Genomic DNA, 11,558 nt, shown 5'->3' on the forward strand with positions numbered 1-11,558 from the left:
GGAGTGGGGGCGGGTACCCGGTCGGACTCGGCCCGTCCCGGAGGGTGCTGCCGCTCCTGCCCCAGGGTCTCCCCCCCCTCTCCTGAGCGCCCCGTGGGTACCCGGTGTGTCCCCGGTGGTGGGGCGTGGATGGGGGCGGTGTAGCTACAGCCGCCGGAGGCCAGCGGCATATCGCGGCCGTACCGACTGAGGTGAGCAGGGGCGCTGTGGCGGCCAGAGTGCCACGTAATCCCCAACTGCCACAGAGCTGCTCACCTGGGGTGGCGGTCCTGCTCGGATTGCGTCTTTCTGGCCTTTATTTGTTGTCTGTTACAGAATAAATTAGTTAGCTTTTCAGTCAGTCTTTTAATCATGCAGACTGACTTAATTTCTGGAAGGGTCACTTTTATCTGAATTTAGAAGGATATTTTACTGTTCACAGGCAGGCAGAAAGGAATTTCACAGTATACTGCGGAGAAGTAGGAAAGGGTGTCACACAGTAGGACAAAGATTTATGCACAACTTTGGGCGATATACTTTGTACTAAATAGGAGATAAGAATTACAAAGATAAAAAAGCAGCAGAACAAGGGAAAAGAAAAATAAGGGCCTCGTGCAAGAACTGTGCTATGTTCTGTGTGTACAGAAAGCAGGAGGAAAAGCGCACAGCATTTGGGGTGACAGAGGACAGACTATGTCATATGAAAATAAGGCCAGAGAAGATATGCTGCACATTTTCTACAACAATAAAGTTTCACCTGTTTTCAACTACTATTTTTGTAAAATTTCAATACCAATTTTGATTAATATGACTAGTCATTCCTCATGGAAATCTCTCATGATAACTTTGTGTAGAATATTTCCACTAGCATACACTTACATTGTATGACACTCTTGTCATAAGTATCCATACACTCCATTCTAAGAATAAGCAGTATCAGTTCTTGGGGGGGAAAAAAAAAAAAAAAAAAGTACTAGATGATGGTATCATAGACTGCTTCCATCTACAACAGAATTGTTTTAATTGTTCAGCATTATCATGCTGGATACCCAGGAATGAATCATCTATGAACATCAATTATCTACTTGTTGAAACATGACAACCAAGACTAAGAATAGACTTCATCCCCAAAGAAAAAAAAAAAAAAGAGTTGGACTTAATGAAATGTGATTTTGTGAATGTTTCCCATATTCCTGCTGCTTCTCAGCAACAAGCATCTCTGGTCATCCATTTTCTTACAACTCCTCTCCTCCTCTCTTACATTATCAGTTCAGTTCCCACTCATTGGCCATTCTGCCCTTCCATGTTTCCTGTGATTATTTTTCATGTCCCTCTATTTTAAGCAAGACAAGCAACAGGGCATGCTGTGGACGGTTACTAGCTTTCTGTGCTAAGAGCTTAGCCAGTACATGCATGCTGACTGCTACTCAGAAAACCAGATAAATGGCTAGCCGTAGAGTTCATGCTCAACAGAAGTGTTGACTGCTTTCTCCTGTACATAGCTGCTACTTTTTTGCAGAAATTACAGAGATCTAAGTATGTTGAAGATGCTCATCTGACTAATAGGAATGAAGAAAAAGCAGAGGCATTCAGTGCTTTTTTTTTCCTGTCTTTAATAAAGCTGACAAACTTTGCGTTGCCCAGTCCCTTGACTCAGAGGACCATGAGTGTGGGAACAGTGACTGGGAAATTCCCAGGGTAACCAAATCAAATTCAAGTTTCATTAAAGAGACTGAACACAGTCTACCTATATTTATCTCTCACAATAATGTACCAAGATGGACACAGGCTATAAAGTATCAACAATGTACTGCATGCAATTTTTATACGTACTAAAGCACTCTTTAAATAAAACCAAATTATAACTCAAATTCCTAACAAGGTCTCTGATTAATTCAATTCATTCAGCACTGATACTTTCAATCAAAGTTTAGACCCTAGCAAACAGCTCTGTATTTAAAACCACCACAGCAGACCCCCAAAACCCCAGGCAATTCCACAAAAAGGTACTGTACAAACAGGTACTGTACTAGTGATAGATCCAGACATGATAGTGTTTATTCATCAGTGCATCACTCACTAGGATTAAAATTCAAAGGGCTTTAGACAGGAAAACATTCATTGTCAAGAAAGCCCTCAAACAATGCATGAATGCCTATGCACGAAAAAGTGAAAGGTTGCTAGCTCCCTAGATTCTTGTATTTCTTACACTTGTGGTTGTGGAAATGTCTCCCTGTATCTCCTTCCTAAAATTACAGCATGTCTGAACAGAAGCAGTCAACGTTTTCTGTCCTAAAACAAAGAAAACACAACTACATTTACTCTTCTGTAGCAGTTACAGCTGTTATCTGAACTTTCTACATCCTAGGCATGCAACAAGCTTTTAAACTAGGTATGAAAGATCCAACAAAAATAGTGAAATAAAAGCTTGTAACTCAACAAGACTGATCCCCTCTACCAAAATTTCTCAGGTGTGTCAGTGTGATATTATAACACAGTAAAATGGTGACACTGTAAGCACACCAAGAGAAATGAATACTGTCACAATGATTGATTACTCGTCAGCTCAAAAAAATGAAGGGATGCTAGGATTAGTTTAAATATATAGAAAATGTTTTGATCACTAGTTTCAAGAATTTGCACTTTTGGCCATTCATAGTATGTTGGAGAAAGGCTTGCAGAGGGCAAGGCCATAGCTCCCTGCAGGAGCTGGTCAGCCATAGCTCCCTGCAGAAGTCGGTCCCAGCCACCTGAGGTAAACAAAGGAAAGAACCCAGGGTACAGTTATGTATAAACAAGGATGAAGATCCAGGGCTCAGTTGTGCTAACGAGGATTGTTGTGAGAACACAGAGATAAGTTGGGGGCTCATTACGACCTTGGGGGTGAAGAAAAACAACCCTGGGAGAGAAGCAGGTTCACAGGAAGAAAGATGTTTATGCATACCAGAAATGCCACAAGGGGCTGGTATATTATAATGTGACCTTTTAGATGTACCCAATGGCTGAGATATTATAATGTAGTTTCTTAAATGTATCCAATAGAGTTGCAAGTAGTGTATTGTAGATTGCTTATATAAGATGTGATTTCTATCAATAAAGTTGAAGCTTGCTCTATCATTCACATTGAATCAGCTGCTTGCTTCCTCCGCCCGCCGCAATAGTAAGCTAACCAGCTTAATTGGAAAGGCCTAACAATTGTTCTAAAATGATTAATTTTTGCTCTTCAGAATAGAATTACATAATATTTCTGATACCAAAGCCTAGAGTAGCTGAAGTAGTTCTGTTGGTGTTTTCTGAAGCTGCTGGAAGTAAAATGTGTGTCTATGCAGGTGTGTTACATCTCCAAATTTGGGCACAAAGTCCAATTTGTCATGCCTGAGAGTGTGAACCCCTTCTGCTGTTTAATTGGCAGAGTAGTTCAGCTGGCTGAGTCTGAGGTGGGGTCCTTCACTGGTGCAGTGAAGATAGCTGGGAGCAAGGACTTGCCCTTCTTTTCCTCCAGGGGCCATTTCCAGCCATAGCTTTACAAATGGTGCCACAGATGTGCAACAGCTGATCAGTGCCTAATCCTTGTCCTCCCCCTGTCTGGCCCTGACCTGGACCCACCAGCTGGGCTTCCTGGCTCAGTCTTACACCCATCCCAGCCCTCTAGTCTTTGCGGGGCATCACTGGAGTCTGTCTGTCTGTGATCATCATCTCTGGCCCTGATCCTGACCCCTGCAATGTTGTTGACAAGGCCACTGCTCCCATCTGACTTGCTGTCACACTAGGCTCCTGTCTCGCCTTCCTTTGTAGATCACCTAGGCCCCAGCTGCACCCTGATGCAATTTTGGTACACTGTTTTGACAAAAAGAAACAATTTTGGAGTTTAAGGCTATTTCTTGAGAGAGCGATCTCAAAGCATTAGAGATAAGTAACGAGCTTAATCTGTTAGGAGCCAGATAAGTTAAGAAGTCTGCTGTGTTAGCATTCTTGGTATCATGATTAAATTCAAAAATAAATCTTGGCCTAGTCGAGGAGAAAGAGACAAAGTTTTGAAAAGCTTCTCAAAAGCTCAATAAAAGTATCTTCTGAATTTGTACAGTCCAAGAATTTCTGCTGCTCTGAGAAAATAAAGATTACCATTCCTAAAGTCAGAGAAGATAAAGCAGTCATAATAGAAAACGTGCCTGTGTCTGAGGATCTCCAGCCCACAGCCTGGCATTTTAGCTTAAACCATCATGGAAGGGGAGTTTGTCTTAGCCTGTTGGTGATCTGGCACACATTATTTATAAGTATTGAACCTAATTCTGCCTTCAGGTGCAGAGATGCAGGTTCGAGAATAGACAACTTTTTTACTTCTGACTGCATTTCTGACAAAGACAGTATGATCCTGGGAGTTGTATTTGTGTAACTGACAGTAAAGTTTGGGCTATTGTATTTTTTCCAAATTCTAAAAGATTCTTTCAGCCTTTTTTATTGACAACCTTTTATACCTAACTTCTCAAGATATTCCTTTCCTCTTCTTGAAATAATGAAAAATCTGACTTGAGAGAAGGCAGATCTAATGCATTGGGGCACTCTTTTATTGATTAAGTGCTATGGGTGAAGACTTACAATAGAAAAAAAGCTGTTTGTGTTCTGTAGCTGTTGCAAGAATGTCTTTCAAACCCTTGTATGTACTAGCTGTTCAGAAATTACTAGAAAAACCTAGTATTCTGAAAACTGCTTGCTTTTTGTGAGGATGTATGTATTTGTGTCAACAGAGGACTGATTTTTTTTTTTTTTTCTTGATAGAGTGAACTGAGCTTTTTACCATCTTCAGCTACTGAAGTTAAAAAATCCCTAGTCAGTACAGTGACACCATCCTTTAGGGCTTTGAATCTATTTATTCAAATCTATTTATTCAAATCATTGAATCTATTTACTGACTCTGGGTACTGTAAAGAACTTTTAAAGTATGACCACAATCATATGTACCAAAATAGGTCCTGGCTTAACAAAGGGGGATAAGTCTATTTTAGATGATAATTACACCAATGGTGATCTTACCTGTAGATATTGTGGTTAAGATTTTCCACAATAGTAGGTAGCTTACTTTCCACCAAAGTAGGTAGCTTACATTTAATAGTTTCTGGTCTTTCATACCTTTTAGTGTGCAGTTTTTCTCAAACTCAGGACTGTCTGAATCTTTACAAGTTATTCTATACAGGTACTGCTATATCAAGTCTTCATATGAATGGCTAAGGAGGGATTTAAATGTCTCCCTGTAGACATCCATCCTGTAATTATGTGGTCTCTGCTCATATCACCCTAAAGAAAGAAGGACAACTGCTTAACACTGCTAATATTGCTGCCCAGAAAATACCACAGGTTCCTCGCTCCTTAACACTACGTAACAGAAATATGTTGGATACTCTGTCTAAAGTTACAAGGTATGTACTTGTTTTGGAAACAGAAGTTTTTATGCTTTAATTCAAATAAGTCTAAGAAAGGCAAATAATGTTGTAATGAAAACTAATTTATGAAAAGGGTAAAGCCTGAGAGTTCTCAGGCCATCATCACAAAGTTAACTGATTCAAAAATTGATTCAGCTTAACTATTAGAAATTCTAAATAATTCTAATTCCATGGTTATCATAACTGCAATTTGGATTTCTAATTCCAATTACTTGTCTGTCTGCCTCAGAGTTTTTTCAGCTTCTACATATTTCAAAGGCAGTGAGTAGGACAGACTTCACTGTGAAAACGGCAGTACAGTCCACCCCATGTCAGGTGAATTCCATGTTTGGTCAGCATCAGTTATTTCATCTGCAGGAGACCAGACACATCAGTTCTTCTCTTCACAGAACAGCTGATTTAAAATGATGCAAACAACATAATTAACAGTGGGGCTAAAAATTCCGAATGTAAACTTTCTAAATTAAATAAGGTGGTATAATTAATTTGCTAGAGATTGATTTTTCACCAACAAGAATCTGTCTAGGAGTTATTATAGGAATTATCTTGCTACTTATCTTCATTCTGTTTCAGTAACAGCACCTGAAAGATTTTATTGATGTAACTAGCAAACCAGATGGCGATTTTGCTAAATCTTGGGAGAAAAAAGTGATTGATTTGTATACAGTCATTGTGTAGAACAACTTGAAAATGTTAAACTGGATATACATATTGACCTACTTCCAATCAAGCCACCTTGTTATGTTTGTTGATAATCTACTATACTATTGATTGCTAGATACTTCCCTATGCTCCAGAAACTGTCTGTGTTCATATCTTTTATGTATAAAATGTCAGGAGATTGTTGGCAGAATCTTAAAGTTCTGCATAACTTCAGCAACCCTCGCAGATCATACTGCAAAAGCCAAGTCTATTTTGTCTATTCTATTACACACTACAAGTTAATTTGTTTCCTGGCAAAGAAAGTGGAATATATACACAGTCTGAATTTTTTTTATTTATTGAGTTCATAATCTTCCCTGGCCAGTGAGATTGCTTATTCAAACTAAGCAATTAAAAGGACACAAAATGGCTATCTCACTTTAAAAAATTGCTGTAACATGCAAAACTATGCTTAACTTTCTTTATACTTTTACTGCTTCTGTACACTTTCAAATAGAATGTGTTGGTTTTTCCAATAATATTTTAATATATCATCCAGAAAATAAACAGTGAAATAAAATTTTCACTGCAGCAACATCTTACCTAACTCCAAAGGAAAAATACTTTCTAGCTTTATAAGCATAGAAGTTCAGGTATTTTCCACCTACCATGTATGTAGGAATGAAAAAGGCAGCAGTCATCTCTCATTAAGAAGGTGCACCATGGGACAGACTTGAATGGTGTTTTGCCAGTTAAGGATACCAATTAAACTTGGACACCGGAGTGAAAAGAGTAGGCGGATTTTACTAGTGATAACCAATGTAACAGTGTAATACAGAAGACATGCAGTAAGAAAAAGCAGAATAGTGCACCTAAAGCAAAAAAACAGGGTAATTCATCAAATCATTACTACACGAGGGAGAAAGAATAGAGATTAAGAAAGATCAATCACCACTTGCATACGTTACCATCATCAGATCCACGACTGCTGGGCAGCCCCGGTTACAGTGAGGATTTGCAGAGCCTGTCCCGGCCAGTGGGAAATCCTGCACAATGTGTCCACACGTGGATGAGGCTTCCAAAGTCGCTGCAAACGGGCCCAGCCTTATATACCAGAGATGGACAGGCCAGAATAGCTGGCACCTTTGTTTTGAATGGCAAATTTCTGGTTTCATTTTCCCGTTGGATTCCACCCAAAGCCTGTCCAGGGCTCAGGGGGGAAAACAAGGGAGTTTCTAACAAGGCCAGGTACTTGGGTTCTCAGCCTTGAACAAGGCTAAACAAGGGAAGTTGGATACATTCTCTCCTCACTACTGATTATATTTTGTCTAAGCTGCATCTTTCACTAGTGAGCTTACATAATTTGTTAATGATTACAGACTAAGTTAGCAGCTTCAGCTTGGGGCCTGTTGTTCAGGCTTCAGTATTTCAATGCTTTAGCACTTTTTATATCAGCATAAGTGGGTTGTTATAACTTAGTACAATACCTACTAGCACAATGGTTTCAGTTATAAAATACACCATATTCATCTATAGGTCAACTCTGGCTTGGACCAGTTGTCCAAGCCTTAGCACTTCAAATAGATAGCGTTCAGTCCTGGGTGCCCTAGATTTATCATGAAGAAACGAGATCCAATACTACTGTCCATATGTAAATCAGAATAGAAAATAAATATGGTAGTACTAGTCTGGCTATCTGCCTTAAAAAAAAAAACAAACAAAACAAAACAAAAACCCAACAACAAACAAACCCCAACAAAAAATCAAAACTTTAGGGAGAAACTAACTTACAAATCACATAGAAGTCTAGCCTGCAGAATTTCCCAAGTCTTATATCTTATGTTAAAATAAATCATGGAAAATACTGCCACAATACTATATGTAGAAAATTTACAGATTTTAGAAGCTCATTGTTCAAAGTAAACATAGAAAAATTAAAGTTCACTATTACAAAGAGAGTTAGAATGAAATAAAATTATGTCTCTCACAACACTTGCAGGTCTGAACAGTTAAATGAGAAATGTTATTCACTTGAGCAGAAGTTGCTGAAAGAAATGCTAGTGATCTACTCTTGCCTGCAAAAACTGCAAGTCCTTTCAGCAATACCTTATGCAGCTAAAAAAGCCTGAATGAATAAATTTTCAAAATGTTTTGCAAACCAATGTATATTTCCAGGTTTCAAGTTTTAGGGGTTTTAATTATACAAAGTTTTAAAATTATATATACATTTGGAAACACAAAAAGTTAAATGCTTCTTTCCAGAATGAAATTTCAGTTTCATCTTATGAAACTATCACTTTATATATTAATTTCTAAATTGATTTTTTATTTCCTGAATTGAGACATTTCTGTGGAAATGTTCATTCTGAAAAACTGGCATTTTTAAAACAAAAATAAGGTTCAAGCATCTCTGACCTGCAAATATATACAGATCTGGAGCACTTGTGTAGATCTGTAGAGGATCACGGGATGAATTGCACTACTGTCTAATGGGCCTGCTAGCCAGCTATGTCAAGGTTTCCAGCAGAGTCCCCATATGCACTTTACCCTGCCATTTACAAGAAGGAAAGGTAATACTAAGGGATAAGTCTGTTACACAGTCTACAGGCTAACAAAACTGTCCAAAGCATCCAGATATTAAATGAGACAAAACTGGGAGGTTTTGGTGAAGATGCTCAGTAGCAGGTCTAGGTCTTAGCATTTGAGCTGCAGAGGTGCTAGGGCAACATCTGCTGGCTGCCCCCGAAAAGAATTCTCAGAGGAGACTGCTGTAGCCAATGTAAAACAGTTGACATCTTCAGCTCTGAAAGAAAACCACTGCATCTGGACAGCATCACATGGATCCAGCTTCACGAGGCTGGCCAGTGGGTAGAGCTGTAGGCCTAGAGCTGTAGGAGAAGGTGAGCCAACCCTTGCTGAGTTCCCAGGTGCCGTGCCTGTGCACAGGCAGCTGTAGACAGCACCTGAGTGGGTGAATTTACAACCAGCTTTGGTGCCACAACCTTGTCCTGCAGATGTTTTCAAGGATTTTTTTCCCCTGTGAGATTCATCCTGAAACCCTGGCCTCAGAGAGCTGCCAGAGCACTGAATGAGGATGAGTGACCTTTACACTGGGCAGGCGAGATGGCCACTGGGCACCCAAGGCCCCAGCTGTGGTAGGGATGTGTTTCACCTTGCAAGGGACATTTGGGGACGAAAAGAAAAGCCTGCTCTGGCAATGCAGCTTTATATCTGTAGTTAATGAACTCACGATCGCTTGCCCTTGTTCTTGTGGGAGAATTTAGCTTCCCAGAAATCCACTGGAAATACAACACAGCAGAGCCGGACTTGTCCCGGAAACTCTTGGAATGTGTGGGAGACTTCCTGACACAGCTGGTGAGAGAATTGACCAGAGAAGGTGCCCTGATGGATCTCCTCTTTGTGAACAGAGAAGGGCTGGTGAATGATGTGGCTGTTGGAGGCCAACTAGGGCGCAGCGATCATGAAATAGGAGAGTTCTCTATTCTGAGAGAGTCCAGGAGAGAGGGAAGCAGAACTGCCATCCTGGACTTCCAAAGGGCTCGTTAAGGCAAGTGACAGAATCCCTTGGGAGACGATCCTGAAGGGTATAGGTGTCCAGGAAGGCTGGACACTCTTTGAGAAGGAAGTGTTAATGGCTCAGGACCAGGTGGTCCCCAGGTGCTCTAAGAGAAGCTGGTGGCAGAGAAGACCACCCTGGCTAAACAGGGAGCTTTGGCTGCAACTCAGGGAGAAGAGGAGATTTTATAGCCTTTAGAAGAAGCAGCTAGGCACTCACAGTGATTACAAAGATTCTATGAGGCTATGCAGGGTGGAAATCAGGAGGTCTAAAGCCCAGCTAGAAATTAATCTGGCTTCAGCAGTCAAGGACAACAAGAAATGTTCCTGTAAGTATGTCAATAGCAAAAGAAAGACGATGGAGAGCCTCCATCCTTTGCTAGACACAGGAGGAAACATGGTAACAAGTGATGAGGAAAAGGCTGAGGTGCTTAATGCCTTCTGTGCCTCAGTCTTTAATAACAAGACTAGTTGTACTGAGGGAATCCAGCCTCCTCAGCCAGAAGACAGAGACTGGGAGAACGAGCCCCCACAATCCAGGAGGAGATAGTGATGTACTGCATCACATAGACATACACAAGTCTATGGGACCAGATGGGATACACTCAAGGGTGCTGAAGGAGCTGGCTGGGGTGCTCGCTAAGCCGCTTTCTATCATTTACCAGCAGCCCTGGCTGACCAGGGAGGTACTGACTGATTGGAAATTGGCCAATGTGATGCCCATAAATAAGAAGGGTAAGAAGGATGATCCAGGAGATTACAGGCCTGTCAGCTTGACTTCGGTGCCCGGGAAGCTGATGGAGCAGCTCATCCTGAGTATGATCACACAACACATGGGGAACAACCAAATGGTCAGGCCCAGTCAGCATGGGTTTATGAAAGGCAGGTCCTGCTTGACAAACCTGATTTCCTTCTACGACAGGGCGACCTGCTTATTGGATGAGGCTCTGCAGAGAGACCTGGACAGGCTGGAGCCATGGGCTGAGGCCAACTGGAGGAGTTTCCATAAGGTCAAATGCCGGGGGCTGCCCTTGGGCCACAACAACCCCCAGCAGCGCTACAGGCTTGGGGAGGAGTGGCTGGAGAGCTGCCAGTCAGAGAGGGACCTGGGGGGGTTGATTGACAGCCGCCTGAACAGGAGCCAGCAGTGTGCCCAGGTGGCCAAGAAGGCCAATGGCATCCTGGCTTGTGTCAGTAATAGCGTGGCCAGCAGGGACAGGGAAGGGATCTGACCCCTGTACTCGGCACTGCTGAGGCTGCACCTCGATTCCTGTGTTCAGTTTTGGGCCCCTCACTACAAAAAGGACATTGAATGACTCGAGCGTGTCCAGAGAAGGGCAACGGAGCTGGTGCAGGGTCTGGAGCACAGGTCGTATGGGGAGCGCCTGAGGGAACTGGGGGTGTTCATTCTGGAGAAGAGGAGGCTGAGGGGAGACCTCATCGCCCTCTACAGCTCCCTGAAAGGAGGGTGCAGAGAGCTGGGGATGAGTCTCTTTAACCAAATAACAAGTGATAGGACAAGAGGGAATGGCCTCAAGTTGCACCAGGGAAGGTTTAGACTGTATATTAGGAAGCATTTCTTTCCAGAAGGGGTTGTTAGGTGTTGGAATGGGCTGCCCAGGGAGGTGGTGGAGTCCCCATCCCTGGAGGTGTTTAAGAGTTGGATTGACATAGCACTGAGGGATATGCTGCAGTTAGGAACTGTTAGTGCTAAGTGAACGGTTGGACTGGATCATCTTCAAGGTCTTTTCCAACCCAGATGATTCTGTGATTCTGTTAATTTGTGATTGTTTCTGTGATTCTCTGATTCTGTGAAGTCGCTTGAGCCAACATAAGGGCAATCTCCTGGTTCCCCTCGGCTCCCACACCCCGTCTCCCCGGCAGGCCGGCAGGCGGCGCGGCGCCGGTGCTGTGCGGGCGGAG

This window comes from Athene cunicularia (assembly GCF_003259725.1).
Source record: "Athene cunicularia isolate RWA chromosome Z unlocalized genomic scaffold, athCun1 chrZ_part1, whole genome shotgun sequence".
In the NCBI taxonomy this organism is placed as follows: domain Eukaryota; kingdom Metazoa; phylum Chordata; class Aves; order Strigiformes; family Strigidae; genus Athene; species Athene cunicularia.